Raw genomic sequence first — 26,839 nt, 5'->3', positions numbered from 1 at the left:
TCCCCCTTTCACTACATCCTCTCCAGCATAAATTGTCATTGGTGTTTTTGATTTTAGCCATTCTGACAGGAGTGAGATGGTATCTCAGAGTTGTTTTGATTTGCATTTCCCGGATGGCTAAGGATGTTGAGCACTTTCTCAAGTGCCTCTCAGCCATTTTAGACTCCTCTATTGAAAACTCTCTATTTAGTTCTGCAGCCCACTTTTTAATAGGGTCCTTTGGTGTTTTGGAGACTTGCTACTTGAGTTCTTTGTAAATTTTGGAGATCAACCCTCTGTCAGATGTGGGGTTAGTGAATATTTTCTCCCATTCTGTGGGTTGCCTTTTTGTCTTGCTGACTGTGTCCTTTGCCTTACAGAAGCTTCACAGTTTCAGTAGGTCCCATGTTTCTTTTTCGAATGTGCCTTTTGTATTTGTGGCATAGATGTTCAGAATTGAGACTTCATCTTGATGGCCTTTTCTGCGATGAACATGAAATGCCCTTCTTAATCTCTTTTGATTGATTTTAATTTATAGTCTGATTTATTAGATACTATGATTTCTACACCAGCTTGTTTCTTGGGTCTTTTTGATTGGAAAATCTTTCCCCAACCCTTCACCCTGAGGAAACATCTGTCTTTGATGTTAAGATGTTATTCGTGCATGCAGTAGAAGGATGGATTCTGTCTTCATATATATTCTTTTAGCCTGTGTCTTTTTATAGGTAAGTTGAGACCATTAACACTGAGGGATTTTCACTTAAGAAAGTGCTCAACATCCTTAGCCATCAGGGAAATGCAAATTAAAACACCTCTGAGATACCATCTTACTCCTATCAGAATGGCTAGAATCAATAACACCGAAGACAATTTATGCTGGAGAGGATGTGGAGAGAGAGGAACACTCCTCCACTGCTGGTGGGAATGCCGATTCATACAGCCTCTTTGGAAATCAGTATGGAGATTCCTCAGGAAAATGGGAATTAATCTACCACTAGACCCAGCAATTCCACTCTTAGGCATTTATCCAAATGAGGCAGGTTCATACAACAAGGGCATCTGCTCCACTATGTTCATAGCAGCATTGTTTGTAATAGCCAGAACCTGGAAGCAACCTAGATGCCCCTCAACTGAAGAGTGGATAGAGAAAATGTGGTACATTTACACAATGGAGTATTACTCAGCAGAAAAAAACAATGGAATCTTGAAATTCGCAGGGAAATGGATAGCACTGGAAGAAACCATCCTGAGTGAGGTAACCCAGTCGCAAAAAGACAAACATGGTATGTACTCACTCATATATGGATTTTAGATATGGATCAGGATAGTGCCAGTCTGCACTTCCACAGATAGAGAGTCTGGGAAACAGGAAAGAACCTAAAAGATATGCATATATGCATAGTACCCAAGAGAAGAGGATGGAGACAAGATTCTCTGAATGGATGGGGAACATGGCGAGGAGTGGGGGGGAGTGGGACCTGGGAAGAATAGAGGGGGTAAAGAGGAAGGGAGTTGGTCATGGGGGAACAGGAAGTTGAGGGGGTGGGGGTAGAATAGGGGGAAGAGGGAATCATAGGATCGAAGACAGATCAGGCACCAGAGCGACCTTGAGTGATCTAAAGGGATAACACCAATTGGCAAGCTAAGTAATAGTGGAGGGACCACCTCGAAGGCCCATTCCTGATAATGAACTTGATGTCTATAACCATCCAGGAGCCTTCATCCTGTGACTGATGGAAGCAGAGGCAAACACACAATTAATCACTGAACTGAACCCAAGGAACCCAGTGACAGAGAGAGAGGAGTGATGAGCAAATTGGCAAAGAATGGGCTGGCAAAACCAGCAGAGACAGCTGATCTGAACAGGGGAGTGCTCTTGGTCCCCAGACCGACAGTGGGGAGGCCAGCATGGGACTGATCTGGCCTCCCAAATGTGAGTGTCAGTGAGAAGGCCTGGGCAACCTATGGGGCCCTGAGCTGTGGATCAGTGTCTATCCCTGGTATACAAACTGTCTTCATGTGCCTATAGCACAAAGAGAGATGCTCTCTCAGCCTGGACTCTTAGGGGAGTGTCTGGACCCTACCAAGAGTAAAATGACAGACTCTAGATATCCCCTATGTGGAAGGATTTGGCAATAGGGTGGGAGGGGGGGGAAGGGGAGTGTGGGAGGATGGGAGGGAGAGGGAACTGGGATTGACATGTAAAACAAGCTATTTAAAATTAAAATAAAATATGATAAAAAACAAAAAAAAACAAAAAAAAAGAAAAAGGAGACAATGTATTTGAAGGAGAACAGGGAATAGTATACAAGAGGGTTTAGAGAGGCAAATGAGAGGAGTAAGATACAATTAAATTATAATCTCAACAATAAAATAAAAAATAGTTCCTAAAAAGAAAACATTGAGGGATTTTAATGTCCATTGATTGTTGATTCTTTTTTGTTTTGGATTTATTGGTTGTGGTGTTATTGTATGAGGATTTTTCCCACTTTTATCTTATGGTGTTTGGTGAAGTGGGTTTATCGATTGCTTATATTTTTGTGAGTGTAGTTATCTTCATTGGGTTATAGTTTTCCTTCCAGTACTTTCTATAGGCCTGGATTTGTGGATATGTATTTTTTAAATCTGGTTTTGTTATGGAATATCTTGTTTTCTCCATCTATAGTGATTGAAAGCTTTGCTGGGAATAGTAGTCTGGGCTGACATCCATGGTCTCTAGTGTTTTTGGAATATCTATCCAGGGTCTTCTTAGTTTGATGGTTTCAAAGGAGAAGTCTTGTATGATTCTGATAGGTTTGCCTTTATTTATTACATGGCCTTTTTCCTTTGCTGCTTTTAATATTCTTTCTTTATTCTGTATGTTTGGGGTTTTGATTATTATGTGGTGATGGTGCTATTTTGTGGTCTACTCTATTTGGTGTTCTGTAGGGTTTTTGTGCTTTCATTGTCATGTCTTTCTTTAGGTTGGGAAAGTTTTCTTCTGTGATTTTGTTGAATATGTTTTATGCATCTTTGAGTTAGGTTTTTCACCGTCTTCTAATCCTATTATTCTAAGATTTGGCCTCTTCAAAGTATCCCATATTTCCTGGATGTTTTGTTTAGGGATTTTTTGGACTTGAGATTGTCTTTGGTCGATGACTATATATCCTCTAGTGAGTCTTTAACACCTGAGATTCTCTCTTACATCTCTTATATTCTATTGGTTATACTTACATCTGAAGTTCCTGATCATTTATACAGCTTTTCCATTTCCAGTATCCCCTCATTCTGTGTTTTCTTTATGTTTGTCTATTTCAGCTTTCAAGAATTGAACTGTTTGAGCTGTTTACTTCACTTTTTTGTTTGTTTTATCTTGGCTCTCTTTAGATTCTTTAAGAGATTTGTTTATCTCTTGAAATTTTTGGTTTGTTTTTTTCTTCTATCTCTTTAAGGGAGTTTCTCATTTCCTCTTTGAGGATCTCTATCATCTTCATAAAAATATTTTTTAAGGTCTGTCTCTTCTGCTTCATCTGTGTTGTGCTTTTCGGGTCTTCCTGGTGTGGACTCTCTAGATTCTGGTGGAGTCATATTGGTCTTTCTATTGTTGAGTGTGTTCTTATGCTGTCATCTTCCCATCCCTTCTTCGAGTGGGTACAGGTGGGATATCTATGACTCTACTGGTGTCCTGGTGGTATATGTGGGGCAAGACTTCAGTGTCTGCAACTCTAGGAGGTCTGGCTTCTCATGGTATTCTCCACATTCAAGCAGAGCTCAGTGGATATGGGGGGAGCCAAGAGTGGGGTGTGTCAGGACTCCTGACCTTCCTGTCTGGGAGAGTCCACTCTATTGGAGGAGCAGGAACAGGAAGTTTGAGGGAGGGGGTGATAGGCAGGAGTTGGGGACCGAGGAGGGCCTACACTCAACTGAATCAGACAGTGGCAGGTGTTGGGGGAGCCAAGATTGGGGTATAGCAGGACTCCCTACCTTCCTGTCTGAGAAGGCAGGTCTACTCTATGTGAAGAGCATGGCCAGGAAGATCAAGCGAGGGGGTGATGAGCAGGGATGAAGCTCAAGTGAAGTGGAGTACAGCAGATGTGGAAGTATAGTTTATTAGTAACAGCATTTTCTTGGGTGAGTTCAGTTTCCCAGGTGTTGAGCATCTTCCTGATTTGCATAAGTGGAATGGAATTGGAATGGATTTTCATTTATTGATACAAATTTATGGTCAATTTTGTAATATGTATATTTCTCCTCTTGTTTAGGTATTATGTTTATATAGCTCATTTAATATGTAGTGTATAATTAAGGGCATATCATAGATAGTTACCTATAATAGTCAAAACTTATCACTTGGTTAGTTAGGTTTTCTAGATATTAAGACATATATTTCAATTAGTTATGCATTCTTCAAACATTTCAAAGACCTACAGAATGGGACATTTAAAATAGTTTAGGGTTTTTCATGAGACTGAGACATAACTGCTCTGGGCAAAAGCAGTTATTTCTGAGAGGAAGAAGGGCATTGAAGAAACTTGTTACAGAGTTTGCTTTCAATATGGCAAGACTAGCCATTTGGGCAACAAAATGTTCTTGCCTGAAATTATGCTGTATGCTGTACAAACTGGACATGTAGGACCCATAGGAATGTGACTGATGAAAGAAGATCGACATTGCTGCAGGGTTCCTGCTTCACGGAAGAGTTTTCAAGACCTTCTCCAAGATACAGAAAAATGCCTGACAAACTGCCAATACAGGCAGACAGTTTAAAATTTCCTGCTTTGCTGAAAAGTCTGTCAGACACACTATGACCTATGGGCCAAAGATGGATGCTCCAGTTTACAGAAGAATGTCAAGTGACTGTCCAGGTAATGAAATGTCTCTTTCAATTCTAGAGTTTATATATTGTCTTTTTGTGGTCTTTGATGGAGTTGAAAACTGTTAGTTACAGTTTTCCTTAGGTAGGATAAAATATAAATTACATATAATAATTTATACTCACACAGATAGGATAGATGATAGAATAGTTTCTTTAAATCTTGTTAAATATTAATGGCTATAGTACTTATTTGATAACTGTTTTGCTTTATATAAAATTTTACTATGTTAAAGTTAAAACCCTTCTTTTTATTTAGACATAAAAGAGGAAGATGATGGAGATGCCTTCTGTACATATGTTTGTCTTATTGGTTGATGAATAAAGCACTGTTGGCCAATAGGACAGCATGATAGATAAGGAGAATTCTGGGAGGTGTATGCAGAGAGTCAGTAAAGATATAGCACACAAAGGAGGTCTGGACCCTTTCTCTGGTAAGATAAGACCATGTAGAACTATATAGATTGATTGAAATGGATTAATAATAAGACAGAGGTAGACTATAAGAAGCCCTAGCTCATGGCCAACATTTTTATAACTAATGCAGCATATGTGTGTTCATTTGGGGCTGACACAGCTCTGGGACTAAGCAGGTGGGAAGAATGCTTATAACAGGACTTGTGTCCTCATTCAATATCTGCAAGGCAAGCACCCTACTACTTCAGTCAGCTACCATCATCAGCATTCCCAGACCTCTACATTCTATTAATACAGTTATATTCCTTAGGTTTCTTTCATGTTTTTGTTTTGAATGAATGAATTTGTGCTGATACATATGTCTTTTTTCAGCAGCCCTTTAAGGTATAGTACTTTAGAGACATTTTATGCAATGTATGAATAATAAATGCTTTTGTCTTGCATATCTTTTATTGAATTACCTTCTCTTTATCTTATGTTACTGACCTCACCTGCTCATGAGATTTATCCTGGGGAATGTCTCAAATGGTAGGTGTAACCTAGACAAAGGTCAAACAGGAGGTGCTATGAGGTCTGCTTTGTGAACAAATTTTATTTGAGAGGTAAGCTGACTACAGGTCAAGCATTTAACATACAAAGTCACCTTTGAGGATACAGAGGTACCAGCTAATGGCACATTATAAATCAGTGCCAGCAAAACCCTGAAGTACCGTCATACTGAGCCTGGTGTTCACAGTCATTCTACGAAATTCCACTGCAAAGTCAAAAAATAAGGAAGGAAATACACACATATTTCTGCAGAGTAAACTGTTAGGACTAGATCGCAGGTTATATATTAGGAGTGCTTTTATAAACAACTTTCTTTAAATTAGAGATATTTTCAACTGATGCCCTAATATGCAAATCATGAGCAATTTTTCTCCATTATTTGTTTTTAAACACTTTTTAATTATATATTTAAATTAGAAATGAGCTTGCTTCCCATGTCAGTTCCAGCTTCCTCTCCCTCCCCTCTATGCCCGCTACCCCCTATCCAATCCACACTCCATTCCTCAGGGAGGGTAACATCCTCCATAGAAAATCTCTAGAGTCATCCCCCAAGTGTCTCAGTTTCTACTGCCTATGATTTTCTGGTTGTAGTTAACTTTCTTGGATTAGAGTTTTCCTTCTAGAACTTTCTGTAGGGTTGTTTTTATCTTCTAGGTCTAACACTTTTTTCACTTATTTGATAATATACTATTTTTATAGGGTGTGAAAAAATATATATACTCTCAGAAAGGAAAAACAGTCTCTATCAATTTATCTGTAATCTTTCTATCTACATATCCATCTACTTGATATATATACTATATTATATTTATAGTAGATAAGTTGATAGATGAACATGCCCAACATTGATATATGTAAGATAGATAGATAGATAGATAGATAGATAGATAGATTGATTGATTGATTTCTGTCCGAGGGCTTTTACTATTTATCCTGTAAGCTACACAACAATATAATAGATTTGGTATTAATGTTGTTGTCTCAGGCAATCTTTGCATGAACTTCGTCATCCATGACAAACTTATTTTGTGAATTACTTTCTTCCTTTAAACACCCTTTTCTATAAAGCACATTGGAAAGTTCATTTGTAGTTGCATGCCTTAGTTGGTTCAGAATGTTCAAAAGTCCCCCATTTTTAAAGTTATTTAACCTATTTTATCTAGATTTACTTATCGGATTTTATTAGAATATTTGAAAAAACACTAATGTTGTTTTCACAGTAAAAATGAAAACTTGAGCTAGCAAGATGCCTTATTGGGTCAGGCACTAAACCTGACAAATGAGTTCCATCCCCATACCTACATGATACAAGTAGAGAACTGATTCCCACAAGTTTTTTATCTGACCATTATCATGTCCCCTTACACACAAATAGTAATAATCATAATAAAAATAAGAAAATGTTAATATAATTTTAAGATTTGTTACTTATAGTCAAGTGTAATACTTTTTAAAAATAGTACATTGATAATATAAATGTATTTTTATTTTTTGTATAGTCATCAAAATACTTTCTTAAAGCAACAGAATTATGACAATTGTAGTACATAATAAGCAATGTTAAGCACCTTAACATCTAGAGAATAAAACAGTGCATAGCCTAGCCTACTTGTATATTACATTTATTGCAAAAGTTTAGTGGTTCATAATAATTAAATAATGCTACATATTGGTCTAAATAAGTTAAATCTATTTTGGATTCTCAGTAAAGGCTCCAACATGTTTTCAATATTTTGGATCTACATAGAGTGGCTAGAGAGATGAATTAGGTCTTAAGACCATTTGAGGCTATTCCTGAAGATTTGCAATCATGTCACAGAACACATATGGCTGCTCATAACCATCTGTAACTCCAGTTTCAGGTAATCTGAGGTTCTTTTTTGCTTTTAGCTTACATGAACACTAGGCATGGGAATGGTTCTCAAACATGCATTAAGGCAAAAACAATAACACTTACAAAATATAAATAGATAGTTGTTTTTAAAAACCCATGTAAAGAAAATACCTAGATTTTTCTGAATTGCACTGTCATCTATCAGCATATCCAAATATATAAGTAAATAAATCTGCTGAGTTTCAGCTGGTGCCAAGAACATTTTTCAACAAGGAGTACAACATAGCTTAATTTATAACCAATTCCTTGGCAAACCATCCCAGAGCCTAATAAATCTTTACAGTCTTATTTTCAGTAATCATTATTACACTCCAATATATTAATACCACATTAAGGGAAATACAATCTTTTTCCATTTCACTTTGAGATCTTCATAATTGAATTGGAGGTTGATTTTTTCATCACTTTTTCTTCTCATACTTCACAGCTTCTTATTCATGGAGTTTAATTACCACATTAGAGTAATAAGTAGTAAAAAGACCTTTGAAAGACATATGGAAATTATCTTAGAATATTATGCTTAAACATATAATGGCAATACTTATAATTTTACTAGTATTAAAAACAGATGAAAGGTTATAACCATTTACTAAATATACATAATTTCTCTACTAAAGCACTTAATAATCCTAATATAAAATTGATTATGTATTTAAAACTCAGAAGCAAATACCAAAATAAATAAAGATAGAATAGTATTTTTTTTCTAGAAAATACTTTCTAACCTTTAAGAAACATGACAATGTCAGAATATATAACTGGAAATATTTAATGTTTTCATTTGTTAATATACAGTTTGTTCTTTCAGGACAATAAAATCTCCCCTCTAAAGGAATTTTAGGGTATTAATTGCCATGTATAATATTGATTTGTACATCATTGTCCAGATCAACTCACAGTCAACTATAAAGAAATTTGCAGCCAGCAATAAAAATAAGCCAAGTTCTCATCATAGCTTCTGAGCACAATATCTTGCTGTGACATTACGACTCCCACTGTGGGTGTTTTTGACACTTGGATGATGAGCTGTCCCTTAGTCCTCTCTTCACAGTGTTAATTTTTGACTGTTATGGTAAGACTTAGAGCTGTATAGTTATTGATATAATTTCTCTGTGGAAAAGCACATGCCACTTCTTAAGTTAAATGAATACTTAACATCTAAATGTTTGCAATGCAAGTCCAGCAAAGAGAAATACAATGTGTTATGCAACATTTTTAATGAGAGTTTGAGACAGGTTCCATCTGTTTGTGAAGCTCATTGTCTTCAGTCATGCAAATGATACTTAAAATGTCAGAATTCTACATCAATATACAAATATTTCAGTAGTTAGGTTGAAAATTGTCAATTCGCTATATAAACAAAGAATTAGTCACAGTCTAACACAATGCCAGCACTAAGTACAGAATATTTAATTGTTCATTGGCAAATGAAATTCAATCCCACATGCTGATACTATTATGTTGAGTGAAGCCTTTTCCTTGCCAGTTGCTTTGGTTTTCCCCCACCAGTTGCCTGTGCTCTGCCATGTTGTAGTCCCCAAATAACACACAAGATTCTGTATTAATTATGAAGCTGTTGGTCTTGCTTGTTTCTTACTGGCTAGCTCTCATGTAAGTATTTACTCCTTAATTGTTAATCTAAGTATTTCTCTTACCAGATTAAAGGGTCCAGACTTCTCACCCCTCTGGCAGGTACATGATGACTCCCTGTGTTTCTCCTCCCCAGAGTCCTCCTCGACTCCTAGCCCCAACTCTTTTGCTCCCCTATTGGCCAACAGTGCTTTATTGACATATACACAGGTTCCCCATCAGGCAAATAAAGGTATTCTGCCTTAATATCATTTATACACTGAAAAAAATTATTTCAGAATATGCCAAGATGAGATGGAGAGAAATTGTCATCACTATGCAGCATTAGAATACAATCATTTTTTTTAGATTTTGACTTTGCATATGTCAGATGCTTTGGACTTAATGATTTGTGACCAATAAAAAGTTCACAAGGGACACTTTTAGTAGTGATTGGATTATGAGTACTCCATTTCACCAATGAATTAATTGTAATTTCAGAGCATTATTTGCTGGTAGAAACCAGTTGGTGAATGCAAGGGGAGAGAAGAGGATTACTGGATACATGTTGTTAGAGGTCATATATTGTTTCTGCTTCTATCTTCACTGGCAATTGATAGCCACAATGTGAGCAGTTGTATTCACTACATACTCACCGCCATAAAGCACTGTGCAAAAATCACAGAAAGTATAATTCAGAATAAATCCTGCCTTACTTTAATTCATTAATATCAGATGCTTTGGCACATAGAAAGTAAAATGCCAGCATGATGTTTAAATACTCAAAACTATTTCCATAACACAACATAAAGAAAACTATAACTTATAAGGCATTTCCTACTTCCAAAGCCTCCATCATCTTTATCTGAATGTCTAAGTCAAATTTTATTTTTTTCCTATTGTTTAACAATAACATAAATTTCTTTCTGTGCATAAAGAAGAAATTTGATTAGCAATATTGTTTGGATCAAGGTTTAAAAATTAAAAGAAGTAATTTATCAAATAAAAAATAAACCCCTTATACCAAAATGGTGATTATTTGATACTTTTAGTTCCATAATGTATAAAGATGGACTTATTTACTACCCTGGAGCAACTGAGACAAGCAATATTTGTGAAATTTTGTTCAGTTTACAATCTTGACCACAGTTGATTTTTAAGACCTCTCAGTCTCATTCCTCCAGTCCATTTGTCTTACACCTTGAGTATATCATGACTAGCAAAGTCATAAAAGAAATAAAAAATATATTTCACATAAATCTGCCGGCTAAGAAAACAAGACACATAACCTGTAGATTCCCGACTAATGATGTCCTATTTCCCAGAAGGTATCACTTCCCTATATCCTTCTATGGTGAAAGAGCAAGACATCTTACTAGTGCCTCCTTGATTAGGGTTATCAATCCATTCATGTGGACTCCATCTTTAGGTCCCACCTCTTAGAAGCAAGCTCATTAAAACACAAGAACACAAACAAAAACTGCAGGTCTTAGAAAATAAACGAAACACCTATGTCTCAGGAAGGACCTTAAATCTGCTAGTTATATGATGTCCCTCCTAAAATTTATAAATCTGGGAGAGGAGACTGCCTAGCCAGCCATATTTTGTCCTCAGATGCTTATGTCTTGTTTATGTCTTGTGCAGGAAGTTTCACTGCTGCTCCTGTCATCAGTAGTAGTAAATGCTAGCAAGGCCTCCCTGATGAGTGGTTTGTGATTCTTTAAATAACCCCTCAACATATACTCCCCTACGTAATCCCAATAAACTCACTAGTTCACCAAGAAACCTGGGAAGAATCATTTATTTGGTTTGTTGTCAGGGCTCTATGTGTTCATATCTCTGTAGTCCTTCTAATACAAGAACACCACATAATCTGGTGGTTACAAAATCCCTCTGATAATAACTCACTTCAATTCCTGCTTTGTTTACTCTCCTCCACAATAGTTATATGTAGTTTCAAGAGATTTTTTTTAAAGCACAAACCAGTCATTATGGCTCTGAACACTAGTATTGAGACTTTTTATATGATATTATGCGTTTTCACCCTAAATGCTTTCTTACAAAATAAAAAAACAAAAACTTTTATGTAGAGTTAGAAGCTGCCCCAGACATTTGATATGTACACCTTAGGTAGCCAACAAATAAAGGACAGAAAAAAAAATATTTATCCATATCAACTTAAAATTTGAACGTCAATACTTATTTTCTGATGTTGCTTAAACCTGAAGCAAGAAATCCTTAGAGTCAACTGATATTATGGTTTGAAAACCACAATACAGTATTGTTACTCCAGAAGGGAGATTTCTGCATTTGGTAACCCCATTGAAAATGTTAGAGTTCACTTGGAAAGGCTTACTACAGAGACAAATCAGTTACAAGATTCATGTCCTGTAAAGTCATATATTTTCTCATAACAGCAAAAGGAACATAATACATAGAGTAAAGAAAGGATTGTAGCTGGTCATCTCTGTGTAGTAACCTAGACAGCTTGGACTTTTCCAATCCATTTTAGCTTTAGGCTGATTATAGGAAATAGTCACATGCAGTCTACTTTAATTTTGCATACACTATAAAGGCTTTCCAGCAAATATTCATTCAATAATCATTATCCAGAATTATGCAACCTGTTAAAATGTGCTTCATGTTAGAAAACAGCAGAAGGAAGGTTGTCATTACAAATCCAACTGTTAAAATTCAAGATCACGCCCAACCCAGCGAGCCCAGCTTCAGGTGAGATTGGGTCTCCGGCTGGGACGGCCCGCCCATCACCCATCCCCCCTCCATCTTCAGGGCCGCCCCCGGCTGCCAGAAGAGCCGCCCACACAGGAAAGAGATCAGCCCCTCCAAGACCCCAACCCCAGGGAGCCCAGCTTCAGGTGAGATTGGGTCTCCAGCGGGGACCGCCCGCCCATCACCCATTCCCCCCCCCGCGATCTTCTGGGCTACTCCCGGCATCCAGAAGACCCACCCACACAGGAAAGAGATCAGCCCCTCCAAGACCCCAACTCCAGGGAGCCCAGCTTCAGCCCGCAGTAAGGAAGGAGACCAGTGGAGACGGAAAGACCCCACCAGCACCCACTGGAAGAAGAGATGGGAAGAAGACAGAATAAGAGATCACTCAGCAATAGAAACACCAACATGACCCCACCAGAATCCAGGGATCCAACACCAGCAAGTCCCGAAAAGCACTACATAGATGAAGAAGAGGAGACAGACCTTAAAAATTGTTTCATGAAGATGATGGAGAGCCTCAAAGAAGAAACGAGGAAATCCCTTAAAGAAATAGAAGAAAAAACAAACAAAAAAATCCATGAAATGGGGGGGAAAATGCAAGAAATAAACAAATCTCTCAAAGAATCTAAAGAGCACCAAGAAAAAACAACCAAGAAAATTAAGGAAACAGCTCAAAGAGTTGAAGGATTGAAAGCTGAAATAGAAACGATAAAGAAAACACAGAATGAAGGGATGCTGGAAATAGAAAAGCTCGGTAAACGGTCTGGAACTACAGATGCAAGTATCACCAATAGAATACAAGAGATAGAAGAGAGAATCTCAGGTGTTGAAGACTCATTAGAGGATATAGAGTCGTCAACCAAAGAAAATCTCAAAACCAACAAATCCTTAACACAAAATATCCAGGAAATATGGGACACCATGAAGAAGCCAAACCTGAGAATAATAGGTATAGAAGAAGGTGAAGAACTTCAACTTAAAGGTACAGAAAACATATTCAACAAAATCATAGAAGAAAACTTCCCTAACCTAAAGAAAGATATGCCTATGAAAGTACAAGAATCTTACAGAACACCAAATAGGCTTGACCAGAAAAAGAAGTCACCTCGCCATATAATAATCAAAACATCAAACCTACAGAGCAAAGAGAAAATATTAAGAGCAGCTAAAGAAAAAGGCCAAGTAACATACAAAGGCAGACCTATCCGAATTACACCTGACTTCTCAATGGAAACGATGAAAGCCAGAAGATCCTGGTCAGATGTCCTACAAACACTAAGGGAACAAGGATGCCAGCCCAGACTACTATATCCAGCAAAGCTCTCAATTACCATAGATGGAGAAAACAAAATATTCCATGACAAAGCCAGATTTAAACAATACGTATCCATGAATCCAGCTCCAATGCTAGAAGGAAAACCTAGAGCCAAGGAAGATAACTACATTCACAAAGTCACAGGCAATATATAATCATACTTTACAAAACACTAAAAGAAAAAGGGAGGAGAAACAACACAAAATAACTTCACTAACAATAAATCAAGCGCAAACAAGGATCACCAATCAATGGTCATTAATATCCCTCAATGTCAACGGCCTCAACTTGCCTATAAAAAGACACAGACTAGCAGAATGGATACAAAGACAGAACCCTTCCTTCTGCTGCATACAAGAAACACATCTCAACAACAAAGACAGACGTTATCCCAGAGTAAAGGGCTGGGAAAAGATCATCCAATCAAACGGCCCCAAGAAACAAGCGGGCGTAGCAATCATAATATCTAACAAATTAGACTTCAAATTAAAATCAATGAAAAGAGATGAAGAAGGGCACTTCATATTCATCAAAGGAAAAATACATCAATACGAAGTCTCGATTTTAAACATCTACGCCCCAAATACAAAGGCACCTACATTCGTGAAAGAAACATTACTAAAGCTCAAAATGCACATAAAATCTCACACACTAATAGTAGGAGACTTCAACACTCCGCTCTCACCGCTAGACAGGACCTCCAGACAGAAACTTAACAAAGAAACAAAAGAATTAATAGAAGTTATGACCCAACTGGGTTTAACAGACATCTATAGAACATTCCATCCAAATACAAAGGGATATACCTTCTTCTCGGCACCACATGGAACCTTCTCTAAAATTGACCACATAATAGGAAACATAGCAAATCTCCACAGATACAAAAAAATTGGAATAACTCCCTGCATCTTATCAGACCACCATGCATTAACATTAGAATTCAACAATAACACAAATCGCAGAAACCCTACAAACTCATGGAGATTGAACAATGCACAATTGCACCATCCCTGGGTAAAGGAACAAATAAAAAAAGAAATTAAAGACTTCCTCGATTTCAATGAGAATGAAGACACAACATATACAAACTTATGGGACACTTTGAAAGCAGTGCTGAGAGGAAAGTTTATAGCACTAAGTGCCCACATGAAAAAACTGGAGAACAGTCATACTAGAGAATTAATAGCACAGCTGAATGTTCTAGAACAAAAAGAAGCAAACTCCCCAGGAGGAGCAGACGCCAGGAAATAATCAAATTGAGGGCTGAAATCAATCAAGTAGAAACCAGGAAAACACTGAGAAGAATCAATGAAACAAAGAGTTGGTTCTTTGAGAAAATCAACAAAATAGACAAACCTCTGTCCAAACTAACCAAAAGACAGAGAGAGAACATGCTAATTAACAAAATCAGGGATGAAAAAGGGGACATAACAACGGACTCTGAGGAAATCAAGAGAATCATCAGGGCATACTTTGAAAATCTGTACTCCACAAAATTTGAAAATTTAAAGGAAATGGACAATTTCCTGGATAGATATCACTTGCCAAAACTAAATCAAGAACAGATAAATAATCTAAACAGACCTATAACCCCTAATGAAATAGAAGCAGTCATCAAAAGTCTCCCAAACAAAAAAAGCCCAGGCCCAGATGGCTTCAGTGCAGAATTCTACCAGAAATTCAAAGAAGAGCTCATTCCAATACTCGTCAAAGTATTCCACACAATAGAAGCAGGAGGCTCACTGCCAAACTCTTTCTACGAGGCTACAATTACCTTGATACCCAAGCCACACAAAGACACAACTAAGAAAGAGAACTATAGACCAATTTCCCTCATGAACATTGATGCAAAAATACTCAATAAAATACTTGCAAACCGGATTCAAGAACACATCAGAAAAATCATCCACCATGATCAAGTAGGCTTCATTCCAGGAATGCAGGGATGGTTCAACATTAGAAAATCTATCAATGTAATCCACCATATTAACAATCTGCGAAAGAAAAACCACATGATCATCTCACTAGATGCTGAAAAAGCCTTTGACAAAATCCAGCACCCCTTCATGATAAAGGTCCTAGAGAGATCAGGGATAACAGGAACGTACCTGAATATAATAAAAGCAATATACAGTAAACCAACAGCTAACATCAAACTAAATGGAGAGAAACTCAAAGCAATTCCTCTAAAATCAGGAACAAGACAAGGCTGTCCACTCTCTCCATATCTCTTCAATATTGTACTTGAAGTTCTAGCTACAGCAATAAGACAACAAAAGGAGATAAAGGGGATACAAATAGGTAAAGAAGAAGTCAAACTTTCATTATTTGCAGATGATATGATAGTTTACATAAGTGATCCAAAAAACTCCGCAAGGTCACTCCTAGAGCTGATAAACACCTTCAGCAATGTGGCAGGATACAAGGTAAACTCAAAAAAATCAGTGGCCCTAGTATATACAGATGATGAAGTGACTGAGAAAGAAATCAGAGAAACATCACCTTTTACAATAGCCAAAAACAGCATCAAATATCTGGGGATAATGTTAACCAAGGAAGTGAAAGACCTGTATATCAAGAACTTTGTGTCTTTGAAGAAAGAAATCAAAGAAGATACCAGAAAATGGAAAGATCTCCCATGCTCTTGGATTGGTAGGATCAACATAATAAAAATGGCAATCTTGCCAAAAGCAGTCTATAGATTCAATGCAATCCCTATCAAAATTCCATCACAATTCTTCAAGGACCTGGAAAGAACATTAATCAACTTTATATGGAAAAACAAAAGGCCCAGGATAGCCAAAACATCCCTATACAATAAAGGAACTTCAGGAGGCATCACCATACCTGACTTCAAGCTCTATTATAGAGCTATAGTCCTGAAAACAGCTTGGTATTGGTAAAAAAATAGGCAGGTAGACCAATGGAACCGTATCGAAAGACCTAATTTTAACCCACACACCTATGAACACCTGATTTTTGACAAAGAAGCTAAAAATGTACAGTGGAAAAAAGAAAGCATCTTCAACAAATGGTGCTGGCATAACTGGGTACTGGTATGCAGAAGACTGCAGATAGATCCATGTTTATCGCCTTGTACAAAACTTAAGTCCAAATGGATCAAAGATCTCAACATACATCCAGCCACACTGAAACTTTTAGAAGAGAAAGTGGGAGATACTCTTCAACGAGTTGGTACAGGAGACCACTTACTAAACATAACACCAGTGGCACAGGCACTGAGATCGACAATTAACAAATGGGACCTTCTGAAACTAAAAAGCTTCTGTAAGGCAAAGGACACAGTCAAAAAGACAAAAAGGCAGGACACAGAATGGGAAAAGATATTCACTAACCCTACATCTGACAGAGGGCTAATCTCCAAAATTTACAAAGAACTCAAGAAACAAGTCTCCAAAACACCAAAGGATCCACTTGAAAGGTGGGGTACAGAGCTAAATAGAGAATTCTCAGTAGAGGAGGCTAAAATGGCCAAGAGACACTTAAGAAAGTGCTCAACATCCTTAGCCATCAGGGAAATGCAAATCAAAACAACTCTGAGATACCATCTTACTCCTGTCAGAATGGCTAGAATCAAAAACACCGAAGACAATTTATGCTGGAGAGGATGTGGAGAGAGAGGAACACTCCTCCACTGCTGGTGGGAATGCCGACTCATACAGCCTCTTTGGAAATCAGTATGGAGATTCCTCAGGAAAATGGGAATTAATCTACCACTAGACCCAGCAATTCCACTCTTAGGCATTTATCCAAATGAGGCAGGTTCATACAACAAGGGCATCTGCTCCACTATGTTCATAGCAGCATTGTTTGTAATAGCCAGAACCTGGAAGCAACCTAGATGCCCCTCAACTGAAGAGTGGATAGAGAAAATGTGGTACATTTACACAATGGAGTATTACTCAGCAGAAAAAAACAATGGAATCTTGAAATTCGCAGGGAAATGGATAGCACTGGAAGAAACCATCCTGAGTGAGGTAACCCAGTCGCAAAAAGACAAACATGGTATGTACTCACTCATATATGGATTTTAGATATGGATCAGGATAGTGCCAGTCTGCACTTCCACAGATAGAGACTCTGGGAAACAGGAAAGAACCTAAAAGATATGCATATATGCATAGTACCCAAGAGAAGAGGATGGAGACAAGATCCTCTGATGGGGAACACGGCGAGGGGTGGGGGGGAGTGGGACCTGGGAAGAATAGAGGGGGTAAAGAGGAAGGGAGTTGGTCATGGGGGAACAGGAAGTTGAGGGGGTGGGGGTAGAATAGGGGGAAGAGGGAATCATAGGATCGAAGACAGATCAGGCACCAGAGTGACCTCGAGTGATCTAAAGGTATAACATCAATTGGCAAGCTAAGCAATAGTGGAGGGACCACCTCGAATGCCCATTCCTGATAATGAACTTGATGTCTATAACCATCTGGGAGCCTTCATCCTGTGACTGATGGAAGCAGAGGCAAATACACAACTAAGCACTGAACTGAACCCAAGGAACCCAGTGACAGAGAGAGAGGAGTGATGAGCAAATTGGCAAAGAATGGGCTGGCAAAACCAGCAGAGACAGCTGATCTGAACAGGGGAGTGCTCTTGGACCCCAGACCGACAGTGGGGAGGCCAGCATGGGACCGATCTGGACCCCCCAAATGTGAGTGTCAGTGAGAAGGCCTGGGCAACCTATGGGGCCCTGAGCTGTGGATCAGTGTCTATCCCTGGTATACAAACTGTCTTCATGTGCCTATAGCACAAAGAGAGATGCTCTCTCAGCCTGGACTCTTAGGGGAGTGCCTTGACCCTACCAAGAGTAAAATGACAGACTCTAGATATCCCCTATGTGGAAGGATTTGGCAATAGGGTGGGAGGGGGGAAGGGGAGTGCGGGAGGAGGGGAGGGAGAGGGAACTGGGATTGACATGTAAAACAAGCTATTTAAAATTAAAATAAAAAATGATAAAAAAATTCAAGATCACTCTTTCTAATGATCTCACTGGAAATATGTTGTATAATTTAAAAATCTTGGGATAATCTTTTCAAAACATTCAATTTTTTGTAAGCTTGCCTTAATATGAAAAAGTTACAAGTCGTTATCCTTATAAATAATATGGTGACAATCACCAAATCTGAAATAGATATTTCACTTCAAAAATGTCAATATGTGGTTTTATGAATTTAACATTTAAAATATCATTTCATCTGCTAAAACAGAGGAATTTCATTGCTTTTATTACAGTGTATTTTTGGTTACACTAACATTACTTATTTATATATTAAAATCAATTTCTAGAAGAAAATGTGTTGTCAATTATAAAAGCATTCACAGAAACTAGTACCCTGAAGATTCATTGAGCATGACTTCAACATTTTTCACAACAGAATTAGAAATCTATGAAGAATATTTGAAGCTGTTAGGATGACAGGGTTGCTATTTTTGTTTACACAGAAGGTGGCAGAATTTTCTGAAATCCAATGAAATATGTGGTGCAGTATAAATTATCTTATTAGTCATAGGAAACATGATGGTCTCATGCTATAAAAGGCATGAACCATAACACACATGGGAGATATCAATTAGCCTCATAGATTACACAAGCTAAAAACTGTTAGGCAATGTTCACACTATAATAGTCTTGTAGAACAAAAGAAAATTAATTTAATTTTTATATTCTTCACAACAAATTTAAATCAGTCTATCACTCTAAGTCTAAATGGTTTTCAAAAGTTCATGTTTTAATTGCAAATAAAAATATATAAAATAGATGTCTTGAGAATTTTATTTCATTTCTCACATGTCCTGGGAATACAACAGAAGAAATAGGTTGCAAAGGATTTAAGAAGAGGAATAGGAACAAGGAAACTTAGTGTTGCTATAAAAATGGCTCAGTGTTTATAGACTGTTGAAAGAAATTGTACTTATTTGAATCTCCTTGCACATAACTTGATCTTGTGGCTACTCCTAAGAGAAGGTAATGAAATATGTGGCCATCTTGATGCCCATGAAAAAAAATGGTGAATTGACTGACAAAGTTTGAATAGTCTCACGATGATGTGTATATAGTTTAAAGAAATGTATATTTAAGGACCTGTTTTCCCTTTTTCATGCCTTTGTCTGTCTCCATGTCTCAGAAGATGATAAGGAGACTGGTGCTGATTTATGTGTTTGAAGCTCTCTGTGACTTTGCAGAAATAAATGAAGAGAAGCTCAATGAAAACAGAAGCAACTCAGTGAGTTGGTAAGGTAAGGAGACTCAGGAGTGGTCTAGTTGGCAATAATAGAACTTTGAGCTCCAAGGACCAGAACAGAAATGTGCAAGTCGGAATCAATCTGTTACATGTCCTGATGGTATATCTTCTCCTTCAAATCATGCTAGATTTTACAGTCTTCCTATTTCACGTTATTAACCAAAGGATAATTTGTAAATTTGTTACTTTGGATCCTCCAGACATTCATAATTTAATGAGATATCATTAGATTATTAGCTCTTCTGTCAGAACAAATTGGTAAAAATCAGTAACAACCATTTGACTCTTGCCATAACACTATGCTCTTCATATTTTTAAGACACTGATTTTAGCCTTTGGATCCTAAACTACCTGCAAAAATATTTTTAATAAACACAGTGTCTTATCTTCCTCTGGGAATGACTGGTTAGGCTGGAAATCTAATCACTCCCAAACAGTACATTTCTGCATTTGCTAAATGCAGATTGTAAAAGGTGATGAACAGAAGAAATACCTTAAAAGGGAGAATGGTGCAGAATGGAGCTGCCAGGTATGGATTTGAGCTAAATTCATCTGCTATCAAAGAAAGCAAAAACAAGCCTGGGGATATCCTCAGAAAGCATTGGCATGGGGTTTTCAATAGCCCCTGGGCTTGAACAAAGATATTAGAAAGTAATGGTATTTTGGTCTCCAAACCACAGACCCTTCACAGAGAATCCATGTCCCTCACTCTGGTTAGAGCAAGTACACCCTTATGTTAGAATACTCTAAAATACTCTAAACCTTTCTGAAAGGTACTGAAATATCAAATCATTCCAAGCTGAATCGAATTTTCAGATATATTGGGTTTGGGTTTGCCTCTTCATCATAAATATTTCGCATAAGTATCCAGATTTATGGAATACTTAGACCATTATATATCTGAAACATTTGGTTCATATTACCTCATGATGATTCATGAGTTGGAAAAGAACTGATATTTTAAATATTCACTATGTTTCAATTTTGCCATGATAATCACTTTTCTATTATTTTATGTAGTTTACATTAATCATTTCCCTTACCAAGCAGTTTTTAATAAGACTAGAATTTTTGATCCTTCCTTTTCAAACATTACTTCTTTTATTTTTGGGATTATAATTACATTTTTTATTCCTCTCATATATCACATTACAAAAGGCAATCTCTCCTCCCTCCACTCCTCCACTTCTTCTTCCCCACCTCCCTTTTTCCTCAGATCTACTCCTCCTCCATTTCCCTTCAGAAAAAGTAGGCCTCCTAGAGATATCAACTGAACAAGGCATAATAAATTATAAGACTGGGAACAAATCCTCATATCAAGGCTAGATGAAGCAACCCAGTAGAAGGGAAAGGGTCCCAAGATCAAGCAAAAAAGTCAGAGATGTTCCCCATTCCCAGAAGAACACCAAGCTACATAATCATAACATATATGCAGAAGACCAAGGTCAGACACATATAGTCTCCTTGATTGTCACTTCAGTCTCTGGGAGCCTGTTGTAGCCCTGCCTAGTTGAATCTGTGGGACTTGTTCCCCAAGGTTCATCAACCCTTCTATCCCTTTTTATAAATTTTATTTAATTTAAATTAGAAACACGTTTGCTTCACATGTCAAATCCAGCTCCCTCTCCCTCCCCTCCTGCCCCCTTTCAACCCTTCCCCAACCCCTCCTCCAATCCCCACTCCACTCTTCAAGGAGGGTGAGGCCCTTCATGGGGGATCTCGAGAGCTGTCATATGACCCATGTGTCCAGGGGGAGACAGCATCGCTCCTCCTGGAATGGGCTCCCAAAGTCCATCTGGATGACTGGGCTAAATGCTGATATATTGCCTGAGGCCCCAAAGGATGCTGAGGCCTCCACACTGACACCCATGTTCAGGGGGTCTGGATCAGTCCCATACTGGCCTCTCAGCTATCAGTCTGGGGTCTATGAGCTCCCCCTTTTTCAGGTCAGCTGTTTCTGTGGGTTTTACCCACCAAGTCATAACCCCTTTGCTCATCACTCCACCCTCTCTGCAGCTGGGTTCCAGGAGTTCAGTTCAGTGTTTAGCTGTGGGTGTCTTCCTTTGCTTCCTTCAGCCACTGAATGAAGGCTCTAGGACGGCATACATGTTATCAGCAGATAAAACAATGGAATCTTGAAATTTGCAGGCAAATGGATGGCACTAGAAGAAACCATCATGAGTGAGGTAACACAGGAACAAAAAGACAAACATAGTATGTAATCATATTTGGATTTTAGGCTGGAAACAGGGGGAGTGCCAGCCTACAATGCCCAGCCAGAGAGTCTGGGAACCAGAGAGGACCCTAAGAGTAATTTGCATGGTAACCCAGAGAAGGGGAACAGGACAGAATCTTCTGAAGGTATTGCAAGCACGGCAGGGGGTGAGGAAGCTGAGAGAAAGAGAGGGGGGTGAAGATTAAGGGAGAGGAAGACATGGGGGAGCAGGATAGTCGAGTAGGGGGAAGAATAGAGGAGAGAGGGATGAGAGTTACCATAATAGAAGGAACCATTGTAGGTTTGAAGAGAGATCTGGTATTAGTGAGATGGCCACAGGCCTGCAAGGATGACACCAGCTGGCAATCTAACCAATGCTGGAGAGTCTACCTTCTAGCCCTTTTTATCCTTTCTTTTCCATGGGATACCCCAAGCTCCACCTAATGCTTGGCTGTGGGTCTCTTCATCTGTTCCTAAGCTGTTGAATGAAGCCTCTGTGATGACCATTGGATTATTTCATCATTTTCCCCTTCCCTTTCCTCCCTCCAAAGCCCCATATATCTTTTCTTACTATCTTTCAAATGAATAGCCTCTGTTTTTCATTAACTGTTGTCTTGATCACCATGTTTAGTCTGTTGATAAGGTGAACACTGCTTCAGAGTTGATATAACTTTGGTTCATTCATCCTACAATAGCGATCTCATTGTGCAGATAAGAAATGTAAGAAATGGGAGTAGTTCACATCTTAATGCTTTACTGGACAGTTTTTCCCATAAAGTTTAGATATTTTCCATTCCATAGCTTTGCTAGACTACTTTAAAACTTAGAATAATTGCCTGGTAGGTACTAAGGGAAGTTTAGAGAGAAAAGTAAAATATCATTGTGTCACTAGCTATTGAGTTCAATTATGAAGAAAAGCACATTTTACACTAACTGCACTGGTCAATGCTATCAAATCGAAATGTGTATGCCTGATATTATTTGAGAACCTCACTGCTCTTCCTATATTTCAAATCTTAGCAATGAGAAGTGCCTAGGAACTCCCTGCCTAGGTTAGACGATGACTTATAGTTCTACTGATGTGAAGAGACACAGGGACAAGGCATCTCTTATAAAGGAAAGCATGCAGCTGTAGGCTTACTAACAGTTTCAGAGGCTTAGTCCATTGTGATCATGGGACAGGAGCATGACAGCCCACAGGAAGGCATAATACTGCAGAAGTAGCTGAGACCTTTACATTTCTATCATCAGTTTGCTTGCAGAGAAAGGAGATTATGTTTTACTTGTGCTGTTGCAACCTCAAAGCTCATCCTCAGTAACGCCCCTCCTTCAACAAGGCCACAACTCCAAATCTGTGTTTGAAAGCTCATCAACTGGGGACTAAGCATGAAAATACATGAGTGGATAGGGGTGCATTCTCATGCAAACCAGCACAAAGGAACTAGTCTCCACAGTCAAAAACACATAGGACAGTTAGAGAAGGCATCACTTCTAGTATTCACTGCATCACAAACTTTCAGATGCTTTAAAGAATTCTACTTTGTTTATTCATTTCATCAACTAATTATTTATTTGTTTCTGTTTTGCTGTTGTTGTTTTGATTTTTGATTTTTTGTTTGTTTGTTTGTTTGTTTGTTTAACAAAGTCTCCTGTATCCAGGCTGGCCTTGAACATACAATATAGCCAACGACGACTTGGAATGTCATACTCTCCTAGCTACTACCCAAGTCACAAGGTTAAAGTCCTGTTATCACACTTGGCAATCATATTCTTGGAAACCCCACTGGTTGGAGGTTGCAGTTCACCATGGTCTTTCATTTCTCTCTGAGTTGAACAACGTGGACAACTCCCTTCCCCCAGTCAAAGGCACCCTGTTCTCTGCCTGACCTTATTTGGAGACTGTCTCTTGACCAGTATACATGACTTATCTCTAGTATGAACTTGGACATAGTTCCTTGCAGAAGTTTTCACCCTGCTGTCCATATGGTAATTAGACACTTTGCTAGGAACATTAGGATAGGACAATGTATCCACAGATTATAACTAAGATTCATCCTGGGAACTTAAAGCTAGAGCATGCTATTTAATGCAAATTAGGTGATTTCTCAGCTACCATTCACAACCATATGTATTCCTCTGAAATAAAGTTGAGCTGATTCACTTAAGTTATTTCCTGGAAGGATATCTCTACTGTAGTGACAGGCCATACAATGTTCTTTGTCATTGCTTCTGCCTCTTGTCCTTGTGGACTGGTGGCCAACCATTCATGAGGAATAAGGGAACCCACACACTACTCAGGGATTCTTTTTAAAATATTACTGAAGTTGAAACAAACTGCAATATAACCAAAATACTCAACAGGGATTCTCCAAAATACAGATATACAATACAAAATACAAATTCTTATCAACAACGTGTTAAGTATAGAACACTGGAGGGAGCCATTGTGTTGTGAGTGTAGATACACACATAAGGACACACACACACACACACACACACAGTTACCTCTTTCAGCTTTACTCTTCTCGAGCTTATATATTTTAGAACCCTATAATAGAAAACAGAGGTACAGGGTTTAAATTTCATTTAATTTTTTGGACACCTATATCTATGAAGTTTAACAAACACACACAGAATGTTACCTTATGCCAGTGGTTCTCTCTCTCTGTCTCTGTCTGTCTCTCTCTGTCTGTCTCTCTCTCTCACTCTGTATGTATATATCTCTCTCAGTTATGTTTGGTTCTACCCTTTGTCTCTAATCCACTGAACTTCTGGATCCTGGTCACTCTTGCAGTGTCAAGCCTCGGGCCCCTCTCTTTCTTGGGTCTCAGTTTAGACCACTATTAGTTAGCCTCCCTACAATGTCCAAGTCACTTTTGTTCCAGCATTTTCCAGGCAGGACAGGTTGTAGGCCATAGGTTTTGTGGCTCCATTGCTGTCCCAGTTCCAAGATTGGGAGGTGAGCCTATGCCAGTGGTTCTCAATTCTCCTAATGCTTTGACTCTTTAATACAGTTCCTTATGTTGTGGTTACCCCAAACATAAATTTATTTTTATTGATATTTCATGGCTGTAATTTTGCTACCATCACGAATCATTATGTAAATATCTATTATGCAGAATATCTTATATGCATCTTCTGTTAAAAAGCCAGAGAACATCTCCCAGATGGGTCACAATTCATACATCGTTGAGAACTACTGTCTTATGACTATAGCTGGAGAACTTAAAATAATATCTTAGCAGACAATTCTCAGAGGTGTTCACCTGTTCAGCATAAATTTGTAAGTATTTATTATCTAAGAATATTCTGTATTCCATAGGCACCTTTTCTCTATGGCGTAATTTATGAAAATTCTTTAAACATTTTTTATAAAGTAAGGTTTTGAAAACAAAAGCAGTAATATAAAGATAGAGAAGTAACTCCTAATCTTCACCATAGTATAATCCAAAACTGAAGGTATTAGAACAAAATTAGGTACAGTATATTTCAGGAGATATTTCAGAAAATAAAAGACCAATATCATCTATATGCCAGATGGTATTTACACAAGGCTTTTGTTAGAAACCTCATGAGCAGAAAATACATCTAGAACATGGTACAAAAATTGTAGCTAAAATGTAAGCAGTGAGAAGAATATCTATAAAATAAGCACCAAAGTATACAGATAGGAAAAATCATGTAAAATATTCTCTCTGGCTTCCAGTTCTACCTACCACCATCTTGCCTCTCTCTTCCTGCTTACATAGACCATTACCAGTAGTACCATAGAGACCCCAACACCAAAATGACAATTTTAAATTGTCATCCCATATAGGATATTCTATAAGTTTTATATCAGTAATTAGTCATGATAATTTTGTTTTATTCTTTCTTTTGAAAACATTCATTAAACACTTAATGCACTTATGTAATTTCAGAACTCCCCTTTCATTTAAAAATTTTAGTATATTTCTAAATACCCCTCAATAGATTCGATTTACCTATATATTCTACATCTCTCATATATGGATTTTAGATGTGGATCAGGGGAGTGCCAGCCTACAATCCCATGGCCAGAGAGTCTGGGACACAGAAACTTCATTCAGTGGCTGATGGAAGAAGAGGCAGACTCCCTGGGTTAAGTACTGAGCTGAACTCAAGAAAGCCAGTAACAGAGTGGGAGGACTGATGAACAAAGGAATTAAGACTGGGCTGGTCTAACCCCCAGAAACAGCTGACCTGACAAAGGTTAACTCTTGAATCCCAGGATGATGCCTGGGAATCCAGCATGGGACTGATCAAGACCCCCTGAATGTGGGTGTCAGTGAGGAGGCCTAGGTAATCTATTGAGCCTTGGGCAGAAGATCAGTACCCATCCCGAGTATACACACGGACTTTGGACTCCCATCCAACAATGTGAGGTGCACTCTCACCCTGAACTCTTGGGGAAGGGTCTAGGCCCTGCCCTATATGAAATGACAGACTATGGACACCCCCATGGAGGGCCTCACCCTCCCTGGGGAAATGAGGGGATAATGGGGGGGTTGGGGGAAGGGCACGGGAGGAGGGAAGGGAAAGGGAGAGGGACCTGGAAATGACTTGTGAAGCAACCTTGTTTCTTATCTAAATTTAAACTGAAAAATACATAAAAAGAAAAAGAAAAAAAGTATTCATTCAAAATAAAAGTAAAATAAATTTAAGTGAATCAAAATAGTTATATGCCATTGCCACATCAATGAAAAATATAGAATAATAACAATCAAAAGAATTGAAACTGGAATATATTCAAAGCCAAATTTGTAAACTTTTAATAGTCTTTTAGCATCTTAGAATATATATATATATATAATTATATATATATAATATATATGTATATATATATATATAAAAGTAATTCCAGACCCTAGGTTGATAATACTTTGGACAAAATACACAACAATGATTAAAATGTTGAATATAGAAAAGGCCACACAAAATGAAACAATCTTTTGAAAACATGAGTTACATATAATTTATCGTTTTTATAATGAAAACCTAAAGTTCATTCATTTATATAAAGATAGGATCTCAT

This window comes from Mesocricetus auratus, unplaced genomic scaffold (genome assembly GCF_017639785.1).
Source record: "Mesocricetus auratus isolate SY011 unplaced genomic scaffold, BCM_Maur_2.0 Super-Scaffold_100009, whole genome shotgun sequence".
Classification (NCBI taxonomy): Eukaryota; Metazoa; Chordata; class Mammalia; order Rodentia; family Cricetidae; genus Mesocricetus; species Mesocricetus auratus.
Note: the sequence above shows the minus strand (reverse complement) of the source record.